This window comes from Dermacentor variabilis, chromosome 4, assembly GCF_050947875.1.
Source record: "Dermacentor variabilis isolate Ectoservices chromosome 4, ASM5094787v1, whole genome shotgun sequence".
NCBI lineage: Eukaryota > Metazoa > Arthropoda > Arachnida > Ixodida > Ixodidae > Dermacentor > Dermacentor variabilis.
In genome coordinates this window covers 196,824,397-196,846,018 of record NC_134571.1, presented here as the reverse complement: position 1 = coordinate 196,846,018, position 21,622 = coordinate 196,824,397, and positions in this window count along the sequence as shown.

The following is a 21,622-nucleotide window of genomic DNA, read 5'->3' as shown; positions in this document are numbered from 1 at the left end:
CACCGTTACACTAGCCATTTTCGAAGGCTTTAAGCCCTGACACGTACGCTATTAGAAACTGTCGACAGAATACAACAATGTAAACGCATGCGTGTCTCAAAACTTGAAAATAAAAAAAGAAAACTAGTAACCACGCAACATGGACACGCAAATCGAGTAGTTCAACTGGTAATGTCAATGCAGCCAGCGCTTTCAAATGATGACTCGCATATTTCTTGGGAGCAACTGCTATCCTTAAAAAAATTGCACGCGTACATAATTTTGGTCCAGTCATAAGGAAGGAGGAGAATGAGAAGGCGCGAGCTAGCCTTTGTCAAAGTACAAGCAAAATAGCGGTGAAGAAATAAACAAGGACGGAAGAAGGGTGGTTTGAAAATAACATAAGACCAGAGTGGGGGTACTGGTCTGACATTCTTTCGAAAATAATAGTGAAATAACTAAGAACGTTAAGAATACTTACACGCGCGCGGCCACTGCTAAGGCAATGTGCTTCGCTATCTGACAAAGCTGGCGCTATTCATATTTCTCCTCCGGAAGGCAAACTCAAACTTCAAACAAGAACTGACACAATGCCGTCGTGAGAGGAATCGCTGTCCGAATATTCGTCTTGCTGCGCCGCCAGTATTGATTCAAGCTTATCTACCATACACTTCACAAACACCTTAACACGAAGGCTTACTTTGCCAAGATTTGATAACATTAGCTGCTGCTTTTTGTACGAAATAGCAAGGATCTTGCGCAAATTCTTCTCCATCGTGTCTGCCGTGAAGACGTCTTCGCTCTGAAAATAAACACGTCTTGTCAGCTGGCACACCAAGAGCAAAGTGAGAACGAGTTCTCCGCAAAGGAAATGGAGGGGTTAAACTGTGACGAATTTTTTAGAAACGAAAGGGGGGCCAGCAAATCGCTGACATTCCTTTGTTGCCAGCGGGTGGGTGAAGCCTTTGTTGAAGTGGTTGAGAGGTGTCAGCTCCACTGCTGCTTGGTTCATGCCTGAGGAACTGAAATCGCTGGGCCTGCAAAATGACGTTTATTGCAATGCCCATAACGCGGAAGGTAATGTGCAATATTGGTCGTAATCTAGTAAAAGTGGTGTTGCTTAACTATTTTTATAGGTTAGATTGCTGATATCTGCCGCAACATTATCTCGCAAGCTCCAGTGCGACCTATCGGAACCATCAGAGCAACTATAACGTTGTGATGCATTTCATATGCAGCTGTTTAGCGGAGTGCACCTGCTAATACAGTTTTTTTAATGATGAAGGAAACATTCATGTCACCGTTACACTAGCCATTTTCGAAGGCTGTAAGCCCTGACACGTACGCTATTAGAAACTGTCGACAGAATATAACAATGAAAACGCATGCGTGTCTCGAAACTTGAAAATAAAAAAAGAAAACTAGTAACCACGCAACATGGACACGGAAATCGAGTAGTTCAACTGGTAATGTCAATGCAGCCAGCGCTTTCAAATGAGGACTCGCATATTTCTGGGGAGCAACTGCTATCCTTAAAAAAATTGCACGCGTACATAATTTTGGTCCAGTCATAAGGAAGGAGGAGAATGAGCAGGCGCGAGCTAGCCTTTGTCAAAGTACAAGCAAAATAGCGGTGAAGAAATAAACAAGGACGGAAGAAGGGTGGTTTGAAAATAACATAAGACCAGAGTGGGGGTACTGGTCTGACATTCTTTCGAAAATAATAGTGAAATAATTAAGAACGTTAAGAATACTTACACGCGCGCGGCCACTGCTAAGGCAATGTGCTTCGCTATCTGACAAAGCTGGCGCTATTCATATTTCCCCTCTGGAAGGCAAACTCAAACTTCAAACAAGAACTGACACAATGCCGTCGTCAGAGGAATCGCTGTCCGAATATTCGTCTTGCTGCGCCGCCAGTATTGATTCAAGCTTATCTACCATACACTTCACAAACACCTTAACACGAAGGCTTACTTTGCCACGATTTGATAACATTAGCTGCTGCTTTTTGTACGAAATAGCAAGGATCTTGCGCAAATTCTTCTCCATCGTGTCTGCCGTGAAGAGGTCTTCGCTCTGAAAATAAACACGTCTTGTCAGCTGGCACACCAAGAGCAAAGTGAGAACGAGTTCTCCGCAAAGGAAAGGGAGGGGTTAAACTGTGACGAATTTTTTAGAAACGAAAGGGGGGCCAGCAAATCGCTGACATTCCTTTGTTGCCAGCGCGTGGGTGAAGCCTTTGTTGAAGTGGTTGAGAGGTGTCAGCTCCACTGCTGCTTGGTTCATGCCTGAGGAACTGAAATCGCTGGGCCTGCAAAATGACGTTTATTGTAATGCCCATGACGCGGAAGGTAATGTGCAATATTGGTCGTAATCTAGTAAAAGTGGTGTTGCTTAACTATTTTTATAGGTTAGATTGCTGATATCTGCCGCAACATTATCTCGCAAGCTCAAGTGCGACCTATCGGAACCATCAGAGCAACTATAACGTTGTGATGCATTTCATATGCAGCTGTTCATCGGAATGTACCTGCTAATACAGTTTTTTTAATGATGAAAGAAACATTCATGTCACCGTTACACTAGCCATTTTCGAAGGCTGTAAGCCCTGACACGTACGCTATTAGAAACTGTCGACAGAATATAACAATGAAAACGCATGCGTGTCTCAAAACTTGAAAATAAAAAAAGAAAACTAGTAACCACGCAACATGGACACGGAAATCGAGTAGTTCAACTGGTAATGTCAATGCAGCCAGCGCTTTCAAATGAGGACTCGCATATTTCTGGGGAGCAACTGCTATCCTTAAAAAATTGCACGCGTACTTAATTTTGGTCCAGTCATAAGGAAGGAGGAGAATGAGCAGGCGCGAGCTAGCCTTTGTCAAAGTACAAGCAAAATAGCGGTGAAGAAATCAACAAGGACGGAAGAAGGGTGGTTTGAAAATAACATAAGACCAGAGTGGGGGTACTGGTCTGACATTCTTTCGAAAATAATAGTGAAATCATTAAGAACGTTAAGAATACTTACACGCGCGCGGCCACTGCTAAGGCAATGTGCTTCGCTATCTGACAAAGCTGGCGCTATTCATATTTCCCCTCTGGAAGGCAAAATCAAACTTCAAACAAGAACTGACACAATGCCGTCGTCAGAGGAATCGCTGTCCGAATATTCGTCTTGCTGCGCCGCCAGTATTGATTCAAGCTTATCTACCATACACTTCACAAACACCTTAACACGAAGGCTTACTTTGCCACGATTTGATAACATTAGCTGCTGCTTTTTGTACGAAATAGCAAGGATCTTGCGCAAATTCTTCTCCATCGTGTCTGCCGTGAAGACGTCTTCGCTCTGAAAATAAACACGTCTTGTCAGCTGGCACACCAAGAGCAATGTGAGAACGAGTTCTCCGCAAAGGAAAGGGAGGGGTTAAACTGTGACGAATTTTTTAGAAACGAAAGGGGGGCCAGCAAATCGCTGACATTCCTTTGTTGCCAGCGCGTGGGTGAAGCCTTTGTTGAAGTGGTTGAGAGGTGTCAGCTCCACTGCTGCTTGGTTCATGCCTGAGGAACTGAAATCGCTGGGCCTGCAAAATGACGTTTATTGTAATGCCCATAACGCGGAAGGTAATGTGCAATATTGGTCGTAATCTAGTAAAAGTGGTGTTGCTTAACTATTTTTATAGGTTAGATTGCTGATATCTGCCGCAACATTATCTCGCAAGCTCAAGTGCGACCTATCGGAACCATCAGAGCAACTATAACGTTGTGATGCATTTCATATGCAGCTGTTCATCGGAATGTAGCTGCTAATACAGTTTTTTTAATGATGAAAGAAACATTCATGTCACCGTTACACTAGCCATTTTCGAAGGCTGTAAGCCCTGACACGTACGCTATTAGAAACTGTCGACAGAATATAACAATGAAAACGCATGCGTGTCTCAAAACTTGAAAATAAAAAAAGAAAACTAGTAACCACGCAACATGGACACGGAAATCGAGTAGTTCAACTGGTAATATCAATGCAGCCAGCGCTTTCAAATGAGGACTCGCATATTTCTGGGGAGCAACTGCTATCCTTAAAAAAATTGCACGCGTACATAATTTTGGTCCAGTCATACGGAACGAGGAGAATGAGCAGGCGCGAGCTAGCTTTTGTCAAAGTACAAGCAAAATAGCGGTGAAGAAATAAACAAGGACGGAAGAAGGGTGGTTTGAAAATAACATAAGACCAGAGTGGGGGTACTGGTCTGACATTCTTTCGAAAATAATAGTGAAATAACTAAGAACGTTAAGAATACTTACACGCGTGCGGCCACTGCTAAGGCAATGTGCTTCGCTATCTGGCAAAGCTGGCGCTATTCATATTTCCCCTCTGGAAGGCAAACTCAAACTTCAAACAAGAACTGACACAATGCCGTCGTCAGAGGAATCGTTGTCCGAATATTCGTCTTGCAGCGCCGCCAGTATTGATTCAAGCTTATCTACCATACACTTCACAAACACCTTAACACGAAGGCTTACTTTGCCACGATTTGATACCATTAGCTGCTGCTTTTTGTACGAAATAGCAAGGATCTTGCGCAAATTCTTCTCCATCGTGTCTGCCGTGAAGACGACTTCGCTCTGAAAATAAACACGTCTTGTCAGCTGGCACACCAAGACCAAAGTGAGAACGAGTTCTCCGCAAAGGAAAGGGAGGGGTTAAACTGTGACGAATTTTTTAGAAACGATAGGGGGGCCAGCAAATCGCTGACATTCCTTTGTTGCCAGCGGGTGGGTGAAGCCTTTGTTGAAGTGGTTGAGAGGTGTCAGCTCCACTGCTGCTTGGTTCATGCCTGAGGAACTGAAATCGCTGGGCCTGCAAAATGACGTTTATTGTAATGCCCATAACGCGGAAGGTAATGTGCAATATTGGTCGTAATCTAGTAAAAGTGGTGTTGCTTAACTATTTTTATAGGTTAGATTGCTGATATCTGCCGCAACATTATCTCGCAAGCTCAAGTGCGACCTATCGGAAATATCAGAGCAATTATAACGTTGTGATGCATTTCATATGCAGCTGTTTAGCGGAGTGCACCTGCTAATACAGTTTTTTTAATGATGAAAGAAACATTCATGTCACCGTTACACTAGCCATTTTCGAAGGCTGTAAGCCCTGACACGTACGCTATTAGAAACTGTCGACAGAATATAACAATGAAAACGCATGCGTGTCTCAAAACTTGAAAATAAAAAAAGAAAACTAGTAACCACGCAACATGGACACGGAAATCGAGTAGTTCAACTGGTAATGTCAATGCAGCCAGCGCTTTCAAATGAGGACTCGCATATTTCTGGGGAGCAACTGCTATCCTTAAAAAAATTGCACGCGTACATAATTTTGGTCCAGACATACGGAAGGAGGAGAATGAGCAGGCGCGAGCTAGCTTTTGTCAAAGTACAAGCAAAATAGCGGTGAAGAAATAAACAAGGACGGAAGAAGGGTGGTTTGAAAATAACATAAGACCAGAGTGGGGGTACTGGTCTGACATTCTTTCGAAAATAATAGTGAAATAACTAAGAACGTTAAGAATACTTACACGCGCGCGGCCACTGCTAAGGCAATGTGCTTCGCTATCTGACAAAGCTGGCGCTATTCATATTTCCCCTCTGGAAGGCAAACTCAAACTTCAAACAAGAACTGACACAATGCCGTCGTGAGAGGAATCGCTGTCCGAATATTCGTCTTGCTGCGCCGCCAGTATTGATTCAAGCTTATCTACCATACACTTCACAAACACCTTAACACGAAGGCTTACTTTGCCAAGATTTGATAACATTAGCTGCTGCTTTTTGTACGAAATAGCAAGGATCTTGCGCAAATTCTTCTCCATCGTGTCTGCCGTGAAGACGACTTCGCTCTGAAAATAAACACGTCTTGTCAGCTGGCACACCAAGACCAAAGTGAGAACGAGTTCTCCGCAAAGGAAAGGGAGGGGTTAAACTGTGACGAATTTTTTAGAAACGATAGGGGGGCCAGCAAATCGCTGACATTCCTTTGTTGCCAGCGGGTGGGTGAAGCCTTTGTTGAAGTGGTTGAGAGGTGTCAGCTCCACTGCTGCTTGGTTCATGCCTGAGGAACTGAAATCGCTGGGCCTGCAAAATGACGTTTATTGTAATGCCCATAACGCGGAAGGTAATGTGCAATATTGGTCGTAATCTAGTAAAAGTGGTGTTGCTTAACTATTTTTATAGGTTAGATTGCTGATATCTGCCGCAACATTATCTCGCAAGCTCAAGTGCGACCTATCGGAAATATCAGAGCAATTATAACGTTGTGATGCATTTCATATGCAGCTGTTTAGCGGAATGTACCTGCTAATACAGTTTTTTTAATGATGAAAGAAACATTCATGTCACCGTTACACTAGCCATTTTCGAAGGCTGTAAGCCCTGACACGTACGCTATTAGAAACTGTCGACATAATATAACAATGAAAAGGCATGCGTGTCTCAAAACTTGAAAATAAAAAAAGAAAACTAGTAACCACGCAACATGGACACGGAAATCGAGTAGTTCAACTGGTAATGTCAATGCAGCCAGCGCTTTCAAATGAGGACTCGCATATTTCTGGGGAGCAACTGCTATCCTTAAAAAAATTGCACGCGTACATAATTTTGGTCCAGTCATACGGAAGTAGGAGAATGAGCAGGCGCGAGCTAGCTTTTGTCAAAGTACAAGCAAAATAGCGGTGAAGAAATAAACAAGGACGGAAGAAGGGTGGTTTGAAAATAACATAAGACCAGAGTGGGGGTACTGGTCTGACATTCTTTCGAAAATAATAGTGAAATAACTAAGAACGTTAAGAATACTTACACGCGCGCGGCCACTGCTAAGGCAATGTGCTTCGCTATCTGACAAAGCTGGTGCTATTCATATTTCCCCTCTGGAAGGCAAACTCAAACTTCAAACAAGAACTGACACAATGCCGTCGTCAGAGGAATCGCTGTCCGAATATTCGTCTTGCTGCGCCGCCAGTATTGATTCAAGCTTATCTACCATACACTTCACAAACACCTTAACACGAAGGCTTACTTTGCCACGATTTGATAACATTAGCTGCTGCTTTTTGTACGAAATAGCAAGGATCTTGCGCAAATTCTTCTCCATCGTGTCTGCCGTGAAGACGTCTTCGCTCTGAAAATAAACACGTCTTGTCAGCTGGCACACCAAGAGCAAAGTGAGAACGAGTTCTCCGCAAAGGAAAGGGAGGGGTTAAACTGTGACGAATTTTTTAGAAACGAAAGGGGGGCCAGCAAATCGCTGACATTCCTTTGTTGCCAGCGGGTGGGTGAAGCCTTTGTTGAAGTGGTTGAGAGGTGTCAGCTCCACTGCTGCTTGGTTCATGCCTGAGGAACTGAAATCGCTGGGCCTGCAAAATGACGTTTATTGTAATGCCCATAACGCGGAAGGTAATGTGCAATATTGGTCGTAATCTAGTAAAAGTGGTGTTGCTTAACTATATTTATAGGTTAGATTGCTGATATCTGCCGCAACATTATCTCGCAAGCTCAAGTGCGACCTATCGGAACCATCAGAGCAACTATAACGTTGTGATATGTTTCATATGCAGCTGTTCATCGGAATGTACCTGCTAATACAGTTTTTTTAATGATGAAAGAAACATTCATGTCACCGTTACACTAGCCATTTTCGAAGGCTGTAAGCCCTGACACGTACGCTATTAGAAACTGTCGACAGAATATAACAATGAAAACGCATGCGTGTCTCAAAACTTGAAAATAAAAAAAGAAAACTAGTAACCACGCAACATGGACACGGAAATCGAGTAGTTCAACTGGTAATGTCAATGCAGCCAGCGCTTTCAAATGAGGACTCGCATATTTCTGGGGAGCAACTGCTATCCTTAAAAAAATTGCACGCGTACATAATTTTGGTCCAGTCATACGGAAGGAGGAGAATGAGCAGGCGCGAGCTAGCTTTTGTCAAAGTACAAGCAAAATAGCGGTGAAGAAATAAACAAGGACGGAAGAAGGGTGGTTTGAAAATAACATAAGACCAGAGTGGGGGTACTGGTCTGACATTCTTTCGAAAATAATAGTGAAATAACTAAGAACGTTAAGAATACTTACACGCGCGCGGCCACTGCTAAGGCAATGTGCTTCGCTATCTGACAAAGCTGGCGCTATTCATATTTCCCCTCTGGAAGGCAAACTCAAACTTCAAACAAGAACTGACACAATGCCGTCGTCAGAGGAATCGCTGTCCGAATATTCACTTGTTGCTCCCTGAACATCTGGTTGCTGAGCTTGCCCGTCAACACAGTTTCCAAACAAAGAGGGTACACCTGCAGATGGAGTGCCGCTTCAGTTTCCTTATAAGGTTGTGTAAATTTGCAGGTATAAATTATCCCCACCGCCAGTATTGATTCAAGCTTATCTACCATACCCTTCACAAACACCTTAACACGAAGGCTTACTTTGCCACGATTTGATAACATTAGCTGCTGCTTTTTGTACGAAATAGCAAGGATCTTGCGCAAATTCTTCTCCATGGTGTCTGCCGTGAAGACGTCTTCGCTCTGAAAATAAACACGTCTTGTCAGCTGGCACACCAAGAGCAAAGTGAGAACGAGTTCTCCACAAAGGAAAGGGAGGGGTTAAACTGTGACGAGTTTTTTAGAAACGAAAGGGGGGCCAGCAAATCGCTGACATTCCTTTGTTGCCAGCGGGTGGGTGAAGCCTTTGTTGAAGTGCTTGAGAGGTGTCAGCTCCACTGCTGCTTGGTTCATGCCTGAGGAACTGAAATCGCTGGGCCTGCAAAATGACGTTTATTGTAATGCCCATAACGCGGAAGGTAATGTGCAATATTGGTCGTAATCTAGTAAAAGTGGTGTTGCTTAACTATTTTTATAGGTTAGATTGCTGATATCTGCCGCAACATTATCTCGCAAGCTCAAGTGCGACCTATCGGAAATATCAGAGCAATTATAACGTTGTGATGCATTTCATATGCAGCTGTTTAGCGGAGTGCACCTGCTAATACAGTTTTTTTAATGATGAAAGAAACATTCATGTCACCGTTACACTAGCCATTTTCGAAGGCTGTAAGCCCTGACACGTACGCTATTAGAAACTGTCGACAGAATATAACAATGAAAACGCATGCGTGTCTCAAAACTTGAAAATAAAAAAAGAAAACTAGTAACCACGCAACATGGACACGGAAATCGAGTAGTTCAACTGGTAATGTCAATGCAGCCAGCGCTTTCAAATGAGGACTCGCATATTTCTGGGGAGCAACTGCTATCCTTAAAAAAATTGCACGCGTACATAATTTTGGTCCAGTCATAAGGAAGGAGGAGAATGAGCAGGCGCGAGCTAGCCTTTGTCAAAGTACAAGCAAAATAGCGGTGAAGAAATTAACAAGGACGGAAGAAGGGTGGTTTGAAAATAACATAAGACCAGAGTGGGGGTACTGGTCTGACATTCTTTCGAAAATAATAGTGAAATAATTAAGAACGTTAAGAATACTTACACGCGCGCGGCCACTGCTAAGGCAATGTGCTTCGCTAACTGACAAAGCTGGCGCTATTCATATTTCCCCACTGGAAGGCAAACTCAAACTTCAAACAAGAACTGACACAATGCCGTCGTCAGAGGAATCGCTGTCCGAATATTCGTCTTGCTGCGCCGCCAGTATTGATTCAAGCTTATCTACCATACCCTTCACAAACACCTTAACACGAAGGCTTACTTTGCCACGATTTGATAACATTAGCTGCTGCTTTTTGTACGAAATAGCAAGGATCTTGCGCAAATTCTTCTCCATGGTGTCTGCCGTGAAGACGTCTTCGCTCTGAAAATAAACACGTCTTGTCAGCTGGCACACCAAGAGCAAAGTGAGAACGAGTTCTCCGCAAAGGAAAGGGAGGGGTTAAACTGTGACGAATTTTTTAGAAACGAAAGGGGGGCCAGCAAATCGCTGACATTCCTTTGTTGCCAGCGGGTGGGTGAAGCCTTTGTTGAAGTGGTTGAGAGGTGTCAGCTCCACTGCTGCTTGGTTCATGCCTGAGGAACTGAAATCGCTGGGCCTGCAAAATGACGTTTATTGTAATGCCCATAACGCGGAAGGTAATGTGCAATATTGGTCGTAATCTAGTAAAAGTGGTGTTGCTTAACTATTTTTATAGGTTAGATTGCTGATATCTGCCGCAACATTATCTCGCAAGCTCAAGTGCGACCTATCGGAAATATCAGAGCAATTATAACGTTGTGATGCATTTCATATGCAGCTGTTTAGCGGAGTGCACCTGGTAATACAGTTTTTTTAATGATGAAAGAAACATTCATGTCACCGTTACACTAGCCATTTTCGAAGGCTGTAAGCCCTGACACGTACGCTATTAGAAACTGTCGACAGAATATAACAATGAAAACGCATGCGTGTCTCAAAACTTGAAAATAAAAAAAGAAAACTAGTAACCACGCAACATGGACACGGAAATCGAGTAGTTCAACTGGTAATGTCAATGCAGCCAGCGCTTTCAAATGAGGACTCGCATATTTCTGGGGAGCAACTGCTATCCTTAAAAAAATTGCACGCGTACATAATTTTGGTCCAGTCATAAGGAAGGAGGAGAATGAGCAGGCGCGAGCTAGCCTTTGTCAAAGTACAAGCAAAATAGCGGTGAAGAAATAAACAAGGACGGAAGAAGGGTGGTTTGAAAATAACATAAGACCAGAGTGGGGGTACTGGTCTGACATTCTTTCGAAAATAATAGTGAAATAATTAAGAACGTTAAGAATACTTACATGCGCGCGGCCACTGCTAAGGCAATGTGCTTCGCTATCTGACAAAGCTGGCGCTATTCATATTTCCCCTCTGGAAGGCAAACTCAAACTTCAAACAAGAACTGACACAATGCCGTCGTCAGAGGAATCACTGTCCGAATATTCGTCTTGCTGCGCCGCCAGTATTGATTCAAGCTTATCTACCATACACTTCACAAACACCTTAACACGAAGGCTTACTTTGCACGATTTGATAACATTAGCTGCTGCTTTTTGTACGAAATAGCAAGGATCTTGCGCAAATTCTTCTCCATCGTGTCTGCCGTGAAGACGTCATCGCTCTGAAAATAAACACGTCTTGTCAGCTGGCACAACAAGAGCAAAGTGAGAACGAGTTCTCCACAAAGGAAAGGGAGGGGTTAAACTGTGACGAATTTTTTACAAACGAAAGGGGGGCCAGCAAATCGCTGACATTCCTTTGTTGCCAGCGGGTGGGTGAAGCCTTTGTTCAAGTGGTTGAGAGGTGTCAGCTCCACTGCTGCTTGGTTCATGCCTGAGGAACTGAAATCGCTGGGCCTGCAAAATGACGTTTATTGCAATGCCCATAACGCGGAAGGTAATGTGCAATATTGGTCGTAATCTAGTAAAAGTGGTGTTGCTTAACTATTTTTATAGGTTAGATTGCTGATATCTGCCGCAACATTATCTCGCAAGCTCAAGTGCGACCTATCGGAACCATCAGAGCAACTATAACGTTGTGATATGTTTCATATGCAGCTGTTCATCGGAATGTACCTGCTAATACAGTTTTTTTAATGATGAAAGAAACATTCATGTCACCGTTACACTAGCCATTTTCGAAGGCTGTAAGCCCTGACACGTACGCTATTAGAAACTGTCGACAGAATATAACAATGAAAACGCATGCGTGTCTCAAAACTTGAAAATATAAAAAGAAAACTAGTAACCACGCAACATGGACACGGAAATCGAGTAGTTCAACTAGTAATGTCAATGCAGCCAGCGCTTTCAAATGAGGACTCGCATATTTCGGGGGAGCAACTGCTATCCTTAAAAAATTGCACGCGTACATAATTTTGGTCCAGTCATACGGAAGGAGGAGAATGAGCAGGCGCGAGCTAGCTTTTGTCAAAGTACAAGCAAAATAGCGGTGAAGAAATAAACAAGGACGGAAGAAGTGTGGTTTGAAAATAACATAAGACCAGAGTGGGGGTACTGGTCTGACATTATTTCGAAAATAATAGTGAAATAACTAAGAACGTTACGAATACTTACACGCGCGAGGCCACTGCTAAGGCAATGTGCTTCGCTATCTGACAAAGCTGGCGCTATTCATATTTCCCCTCTGGAAGGCAAACTCAAACTTCAAACAAGAACTGACACAATGCCGTCGTCAGAGGAATCGCTGTCCGAATATTCGTCTTGCTGCGCCGCCAGTATTGATTCAAGCTTATCTACCATACACTTCACAAACACCTTAACACGAAGGCTTACTTTGCCACGATTTGATAACATTAGCTGCTGCTTTTTGTACGAAATAGCAAGGATCTTGCGCAAATTCTTCTCCATCGTGTCTGCCGTGAAGACGTCTTCGCTCTGAAAATAAACACGTCTTGTCAGCTGGCACACCAAGAGCAAAGTGAGAACGAGTTCTCCGCAAAGGAAAGGGAGGGGTTAAACTGTGACGAATTTTTTACAAACGAAAGGGGGGCCAGCAAGTCGCTGACATTCCTTTGTTGCCAGCGGGTGGGTGAAGCCTTTGTTCAAGTGGTTGAGAGGTGTCAGCTCCACTGCTGCTTGGTTCATGCCTGAGGAACTGAAATCGCTGGGCCTGCAAAATGACGTTTATTGCAATGCCCATAACGCGGAAGGTAATGTGCAATATTGGTCGTAATCTAGTAAAAGTGGTGTTGCTTAACTATTTTTATAGGTTAGATTGCTGATATCTGCCGCAACATTATCTCGCAAGCTCAAGTGCGACCTATCGGAACCATCAGAGCAACTATAACGTTGTGATATGTTTCATATGCAGCTGTTCATCGGAATGTACCTGCTAATACAGTTTTTTAATGATGAAAGAAACATTCATGTCACCGTTACACTAGCCATTTTCGAAGGCTGTAAGCCCTGACACGTACGCTATTAGAAACTGTCGACAGAATATAACAATGAAAACGCATGCGTGTCTCAAAACTTGAAAATATAAAAAGAAAACTTGTAACCACGCAACATGGACACGGAAATCGAGTAGTTCAACTAGTAATGTCAATGCAGCCAGCGCTTTCAAATGAGGACTCGCATATTTCGGGGGAGCAACTGCTATCCTTAAAAAATTGCACGCGTACATAATTTTGGTCCAGTCATACGGAAGGAGGAGAATGAGCAGGCGCGAGCTAGCTTTTGTCAAAGTACAAGCAAAATAGCGGTGAAGAAATAAACAAGGACGGAAGAAGTGTGGTTTGAAAATAACATAAGACCAGAGTGGGGGTACTGGTCTGACATTATTTCGAAAATAATAGTGAAATAACTAAGAACGTTAAGAATACTTACACGCGCGAGGCCACTGCTAAGGCAATGTGCTTCGCTATCTGACAAAGCTGGCGCTATTCATATTTCCCCTCAGGAAGGCAAACTCAAACTTCAAACAAGAACTGACACAATGCCGTCGTCAGAGGAATCGCTGTCCGAATATTCGTCTTGCTGCGCCGCCAGTATTGATTCAAGCTTATCTACCATACACTTCACAAACACCTTAACACGAAGGCTTACTTTGCCACGATTTGATAACATTAGCTGCTGCTTTTTGTACGAAATAGCAAGGATCTTGCGCAAATTCTTCTCCATCGTGTCTGCCGTGAAGACGTCTTCGCTCTGAAAATAAACACGTCTTGTCAGCTGGCACACCAAGAGCAAAGTGAGAACGAGTTCTCCGCAAAGGAAAGGGAGGGGTTAAACTGTGACGAATTTTTTAGAAACGAAAGGGGGGCCAGCAAATCGCTGACATTCCTTTGTTGCCAGCGGGTGGGTGAAGCCTTTGTTGAAGTGGTTGAGAGGTGTCAGCTCCACTGCTGCTTGGTTCATGCCTGAGGAACTGAAATCGCTGGGCCTGCAAAATGACGTTTATTGTAATGCCCATAACGCGGAAGGTAATGTGCAATATTGGTCGTAATCTAGTAAAAGTGGTGTTGCTTAACTATTTTTATAGGTTAGATTGCTGATATCTGCCGCAACATTATCTCGCAAGCTCAAGTGCGACCTATCGGAAATATCAGAGCAATTATAACGTTGTGATGCATTTCATATGCAGCTGTTTGGCGGAGTGCACCTGCTAATACAGTTTTTTTAATGATGAAAGAAACATTCATGTCACCGTTACACTAGCCATTTTCGAAGGCTGTAAGCCCTGACACGTACGCTATTAGAAACTGTCGACAGAATATAACAATGAAAACGCATGCGTGTCTCAAAACTTGAAAATAAAAAAAGAAAACTAGTAACCACGCAACATGGACACGGAAATCGAGTAGTTCAACTGGTAATGTCAATGCAGCCAGCGCTTTCAAATGAGGACTCGCATATTTCTGGGGAGCAACTGCTATCCTTAAAAAAATTGCACGCGTACATAATTTTGGTCCAGTCATAAGGAAGGAGGAGAATGAGCCGGCGCGAGCTAGCTTTTGTCAAAGTACAAGCAAAATAGCGGTGAAGAAATAAACAAGGACGGAAGAAGTCTGGTTTGAAAATAACATAAGACCAGAGTGGGGGTACTGGTCTGACATTATTTCGAAAATAATAGTGAAATAACTAAGAACGTTAAGAATACTTACACGCGCGAGGCATCTGCTAAGGCAATGTGCTTCGCTATCTGACAAAGCTGGCGCTATTCATATTTCCCCTCTGGAAGGCAAACTCAAACTTCAAACAAGAACTGACACAATGCCGTCGTCAGAGGAATCGCTGTCCGAATATTCGTCTTGCTGCGCCGCCAGTATTGATTCAAGCTTATCTACCATACACTTCACAAACACCTTAACACGAAGGCTTACTTTGCCACGATTTGATAACATTAGCTGCTGCTTTTTGTACGAAATAGCAAGGATCTTGCGCAAATTCTTCTCCATCATGTCTGCCGTGAAGACGTCTTCGCTCTGAAAATAAACACGTCTTGTCAGCTGGCACACCAAGAGCAAAGTGAGAACGAGTTCTCCGCAAAGATAAGGGAGGGGTTAAACTGTGACGAATTTTTTAGAAACGAAAGGGGGGCCAGCAAATCGCTGACATTCCTTTGTTGCCAGCGGGTGGGTGAAGCCTTTGTTGAAGTGGTTGAGAGGTGTCAGCTCCACTGCTGCTTGGTTCATGCCTGAGGAACTGAAATCACTGGACCTGCAAAATGACGTTTATTGCAATGCCCATAACGCGGAAGGTAATGTGCAATATTGGTCGTAATCTAGTAAAAGTGGTGTTGCTTAACTATTTTTATAGGTTAGATTGCTGATATCTGCCGCAACATTATCTCGCAAGCTCAAGTGCGACCTATCGGAACCATCAGAGCAACTATAACGTTGTGATATGTTTCATATACAGCTGTTCATCGGAATGTACCTGCTAATACAGTTTTTTTAATGATGAAAGAAACATTCATGTCACCGTTACACTAGCCATTTTCGAAGGCTTTAAGCCCTGACACGTACGCTATTAGAAACTGTCGACAGAATACAACAATGTAAACGCATGCGTGTCTCAAAACTTGAAAATAAAAAAAGAAAACTAGTAACCACGCAACATGGACACGCAAATCGAGTAGTTCAACTGGTAATGTCAATGCAGCCAGCGCTTTCAAATGATGACTCGCATATTTCTTGGGAGCAACTGCTATCCTTAAAAAAATTGCACGCGTACATAATTTTGGTCCAGTCATAAGGAAGGAGGAGAATGAGAAGGCGCGAGCTAGCCTTTGTCAAAGTACAAGCAAAATAGCGGTGAAGAAATAAACAAGGACGGAAGAAGGGTGGTTTGAAAATAACATAAGACCAGAGTGGGGGTACTGGTCTGACATTCTTTCGAAAATAATAGTGAAATAACTAAGAACGTTAAGAATACTTACACGCGCGCGGCCACTGCTAAGGCAATGTGCTTCGCTATCTGACAAAGCTGGCGCTATTCATATTTCTCCTCCGGAAGGCAAACTCAAACTTCAAACAAGAACTGACACAATGCCGTCGTGAGAGGAATCGCTGTCCGAATATTCGTCTTGCTGCGCCGCCAGTATTGATTCAAGCTTATCTACCATACACTTCACAAACACCTTAACACGAAGGCTTACTTTGCCAAGATTTGATAACATTAGCTGCTGCTTTTTGTACGAAATAGCAAGGATCTTGCGCAAATTCTTCTCCATCGTGTCTGCCGTGAAGACGTCTTCGCTCTGAAAATAAACACGTCTTGTCAGCTGGCACACCAAGAGCAAAGTGAGAACGAGTTCTCCGCAAAGGAAATGGAGGGGTTAAACTGTGACGAATTTTTTAGAAACGAAAGGGGGGCCAGCAAATCGCTGACATTCCTTTGTTGCCAGCGGGTGGGTGAAGCCTTTGTTGAAGTGGTTGAGAGGTGTCAGCTCCACTGCTGCTTGGTTCATGCCTGAGGAACTGAAATCGCTGGGCCTGCAAAATGACGTTTATTGCAATGCCCATAACGCGGAAGGTAATGTGCAATATTGGTCGTAATCTAGTAAAAGTGGTGTTGCTTAACTATTTTTATAGGTTAGATTGCTGATATCTGCCGCAACATTATCTCGCAAGCTCCAGTGCGACCTATCGGAACCATCAGAGCAACTATAACGTTGTGATGCATTTCATATGCAGCTGTTTAGCGGAGTGCACCTGCTAATACAGTTTTTTTAATGATGAAGGAAACATTCATGTCACCGTTACACTAGCCATTTTCGAAGGCTGTAAGCCCTGACACGTACGCTATTAGAAACTGTCGACAGAATATAACAATGAAAACGCATGCGTGTCTCGAAACTTGAAAATAAAAAAAGAAAACTAGTAACCACGCAACATGGACACGGAAATCGAGTAGTTCAACTGGTAATGTCAATGCAGCCAGCGCTTTCAAATGAGGACTCGCATATTTCTGGGGAGCAACTGCTATCCTTAAAAAAATTGCACGCGTACATAATTTTGGTCCAGTCATAAGGAAGGAGGAGAATGAGCAGGCGCGAGCTAGCCTTTGTCAAAGTACAAGCAAAATAGCGGTGAAGAAATAAACAAGGACGGAAGAAGGGTGGTTTGAAAATAACATAAGACCAGAGTGGGGGTACTGGTCTGACATTCTTTCGAAAATAATAGTGAAATAATTAAGAACGTTAAGAATACTTACACGCGCGCGGCCACTGCTAAGGCAATGTGCTTCGCTATCTGACAAAGCTGGCGCTATTCATATTTCCCCTCTGGAAGGCAAACTCAAACTTCAAACAAGAACTGACACAATGCCGTCGTCAGAGGAATCGCTGTCCGAATATTCGTCTTGCTGCGCCGCCAGTATTGATTCAAGCTTATCTACCATACACTTCACAAACACCTTAACACGAAGGCTTACTTTGCCACGATTTGATAACATTAGCTGCTGCTTTTTGTACGAAATAGCAAGGATCTTGCGCAAATTCTTCTCCATCGTGTCTGCCGTGAAGAGGTCTTCGCTCTGAAAATAAACACGTCTTGTCAGCTGGCACACCAAGAGCAAAGTGAGAACGAGTTCTCCGCAAAGGAAAGGGAGGGGTTAAACTGTGACGAATTTTTTAGAAACGAAAGGGGGGCCAGCAAATCGCTGACATTCCTTTGTTGCCAGCGCGTGGGTGAAGCCTTTGTTGAAGTGGTTGAGAGGTGTCAGCTCCACTGCTGCTTGGTTCATGCCTGAGGAACTGAAATCGCTGGGCCTGCAAAATGACGTTTATTGTAATGCCCATAACGCGGAAGGTAATGTGCAATATTGGTCGTAATCTAGTAAAAGTGGTGTTGCTTAACTATTTTTATAGGTTAGATTGCTGATATCTGCCGCAACATTATCTCGCAAGCTCAAGTGCGACCTATCGGAACCATCAGAGCAACTATAACGTTGTGATGCATTTCATATGCAGCTGTTCATCGGAATGTACCTGCTAATACAGTTTTTTTAATGATGAAAGAAACATTCATGTCACCGTTACACTAGCCATTTTCGAAGGCTGTAAGCCCTGACACGTACGCTATTAGAAACTGTCGACAGAATATAACAATGAAAACGCATGCGTGTCTCAAAACTTGAAAATAAAAAAAGAAAACTAGTAACCACGCAACATGGACACGGAAATCGAGTAGTTCAACTGGTAATGTCAATGCAGCCAGCGCTTTCAAATGAGGACTCGCATATTTCTGGGGAGCAACTGCTATCCTTAAAAAAATTGCACGCGTACATAATTTTGGTCCAGTCATAAGGAAGGAGGAGAATGAGCAGGCGCGAGCTAGCCTTTGTCAAAGTACAAGCAAAATAGCGGTGAAGAAATCAACAAGGACGGAAGAAGGGTGGTTTGAAAATAACATAAGACCAGAGTGGGGGTACTGGTCTGACATTCTTTCGAAAATAATAGTGAAATAATTAAGAACGTTAAGAATACTTACACGCGCGCGGCCACTGCTAAGGCAATGTGCTTCGCTATCTGACAAAGCTGGCGCTATTCATATTTCCCCTCTGGAAGGCAAAATCAAACTTCAAACAAGAACTGACACAATGCCGTCGTCAGAGGAATCGCTGTCCGAATATTCGTCTTGCTGCGCCGCCAGTATTGATTCAAGCTTATCTACCATACACTTCACAAACACCTTAACACGAAGGCTTACTTTGCCACGATTTGATAACATTAGCTGCTGCTTTTTGTACGAAATAGCAAGGATCTTGCGCAAATTCTTCTCCATCGTGTCTGCCGTGAAGAGGTCTTCGCTCTGAAAATAAACACGTCTTGTCAGCTGGCACACCAAGAGCAAAGTGAGAACGAGTTCTCCGCAAAGGAAAGGGAGGGGTTAAACTGTGACGAATTTTTTAGAAACGAAAGGGGGGCCAGCAAATCGCTGACATTCCTTTGTTGCCAGCGCGTGGGTGAAGCCTTTGTTGAAGTGGTTGAGAGGTGTCAGCTCCACTGCTGCTTGGTTCATGCCTGAGGAACTGAAATCGCTGGGCCTGCAAAATGACGTTTATTGTAATGCCCATAACGCGGAAGGTAATGTGCAATATTGGTCGTAATCTAGTAAAAGTGGTGTTGCTTAACTATTTTTATAGGTTAGATTGCTGATATCTGCCGCAACATTATCTCGCAAGCTCAAGTGCGACCTATCGGAACCATCAGAGCAACTATAACGTTGTGATGCATTTCATATGCAGCTGTTCATCGGAATGTACCTGCTAATACAGTTTTTTTAATGATGAAAGAAACATTCATGTCACCGTTACACTAGCCATTTTCGAAGGCTGTAAGCCCTGACACGTACGCTATTAGAAACTGTCGACAGAATATAACAATGAAAACGCATGCGTGTCTCAAAACTTGAAAATAAAAAAAGAAAACTAGTAACCACGCAACATGGACACGGAAATCGAGTAGTTCAACTGGTAATGTCAATGCAGCCAGCGCTTTCAAATGAGGACTCGCATATTTCTGGGGAGCAACTGCTATCCTTAAAAAAATTGCACGCGTACTTAATTTTGGTCCAGTCATAAGGAAGGAGGAGAATGAGCAGGCGCGAGCTAGCCTTTGTCAAAGTACAAGCAAAATAGCGGTGAAGAAATAAACAAGGACGGAAGAAGGGTGGTTTGAAAATAACATAAGACCAGAGTGGGGGTACTGGTCTGACATTCTTTCGAAAATAATAGTGAAATAATTAAGAACGTTAAGAATACTTACACGCGCGCGGCCACTGCTAAGGCAATGTGCTTCGCTATCTGACAAAGCTGGCGCTATTCATATTTCCCCTCTGGAAGGCAAAATCAAACTTCAAACAAGAACTGACACAATGCCGTCGTCAGAGGAATCGCTGTCCGAATATTCGTCTTGCGGCGCCGCCAGTATTGATTCAAGCTTATCTACCATACACTTCACAAACACCTTAACACGAAGGCTTACTTTGCCACGATTTGATAACATTAGCTGCTGCTTTTTGTACGAAATAGCAAGGATCTTGCGCAAATTCTTCTCCATCGTGTCTGCCGTGAAGACGTCTTCGCTCTGAAAATAAACACGTCTTGTCAGCTGGCACACCAAGAGCAATGTGAGAACGAGTTCTCCGCAAAGGAAAGGGAGGGGTTAAACTGTGACGAATTTTTTAGAAACGAAAGGGGGGCCAGCAAATCGCTGACATTCCTTTGTTGCCAGCGCGTGGGTGAAGCCTTTGTTGAAGTGGTTGAGAGGTGTCAGCTCCACTGCTGCTTGGTTCATGCCTGAGGAACTGAAATCGCTGGGCCTGCAAAATGACGTTTATTGTAATGCCCATAACGCGGAAGGTAATGTGCAATATTGGTCGTAATCTAGTAAAAGTGGTGTTGCTTAACTATTTTTATAGGTTAGATTGCTGATATCTGCCGCAACATTATCTCGCAAGCTCAAGTGCGACCTATCGGAACCATCAGAGCAACTATAACGTTGTGATGCATTTCATATGCAGCTGTTCATCGGAATGTAGCTGCTAATACAGTTTTTTTAATGATGAAAGAAACATTCATGTCACCGTTACACTAGCCATTTTCGAAGGCTGTAAGCCCTGACACGTACGCTATTAGAAACTGTCGACAGAATATAACAATGAAAACGCATGCGTGTCTCAAAACTTGAAAATAAAAAAAGAAAACTAGTAACCACGCAACATGGACACGGAAATCGAGTAGTTCAACTGGTAATGTCAATGCAGCCAGCGCTTTCAAATGAGGACTCGCATATTTCTGGGGAGCAACTGCTATCCTTAAAAAAATTGCACGCGTACATAATTTTGGTCCAGTCATAAGGAAGGAGGAGAATGAGCAGGCGCGAGCTAGCCTTTGTCAAAGTACAAGCAAAATAGCGGTGAAGAAATCAACAAGGACGGAAGAAGGGTGGTTTGAAAATAACATAAGACCAGAGTGGGGGTACTGGTCTGACATTCTTTCGAAAATAATAGTGAAATAATTAAGAACGTTAAGAATACTTACACGCGCGCGGCCACTGCTAAGGCAATGTGCTTCGCTATCTGACAAAGCTGGCGCTATTCATATTTCCCCTCTGGAAGGCAAAATCAAACTTCAAACAAGAACTGACACAATGCCGTCGTCAGAGGAATCGCTGTCCGAATATTCGTCTTGCTGCGCCGCCAGTATTGATTCAAGCTTATCTACCATACACTTCACAAACACCTTAACACGAAGGCTTACTTTGCCACGATTTGATAACATTACCTGCTGCTTTTTGTACGAAATAGCAAGGATCTTGCGCAAATTCTTCTCCATCGTGTCTGCCGTGAAGACGTCTTCGCTCTGAAAATAAACACGTCTTGTCAGCTGGCACACCAAGAGCAAAGTGAGAACGAGTTCTCCGCAAAGGAAAGGGAGGGGTTAAACTGTGACGACTTTTTTAGAAACGAAAGGGGAGCCAGCAAATCGCTGACATTCCTTTGTTGCCAGCGGGTGGGTGAAGCCTTTGTTCAAGTGGTTGAGAGGTGTCAGCTCCCCTGCTGCTTGGTTCATGACTGAGGAACTGAAATCGCTGGGCCTGCAAAATGACGTTTATTGCAATGCCCATAACGCGGAAGGTAATGTGCAA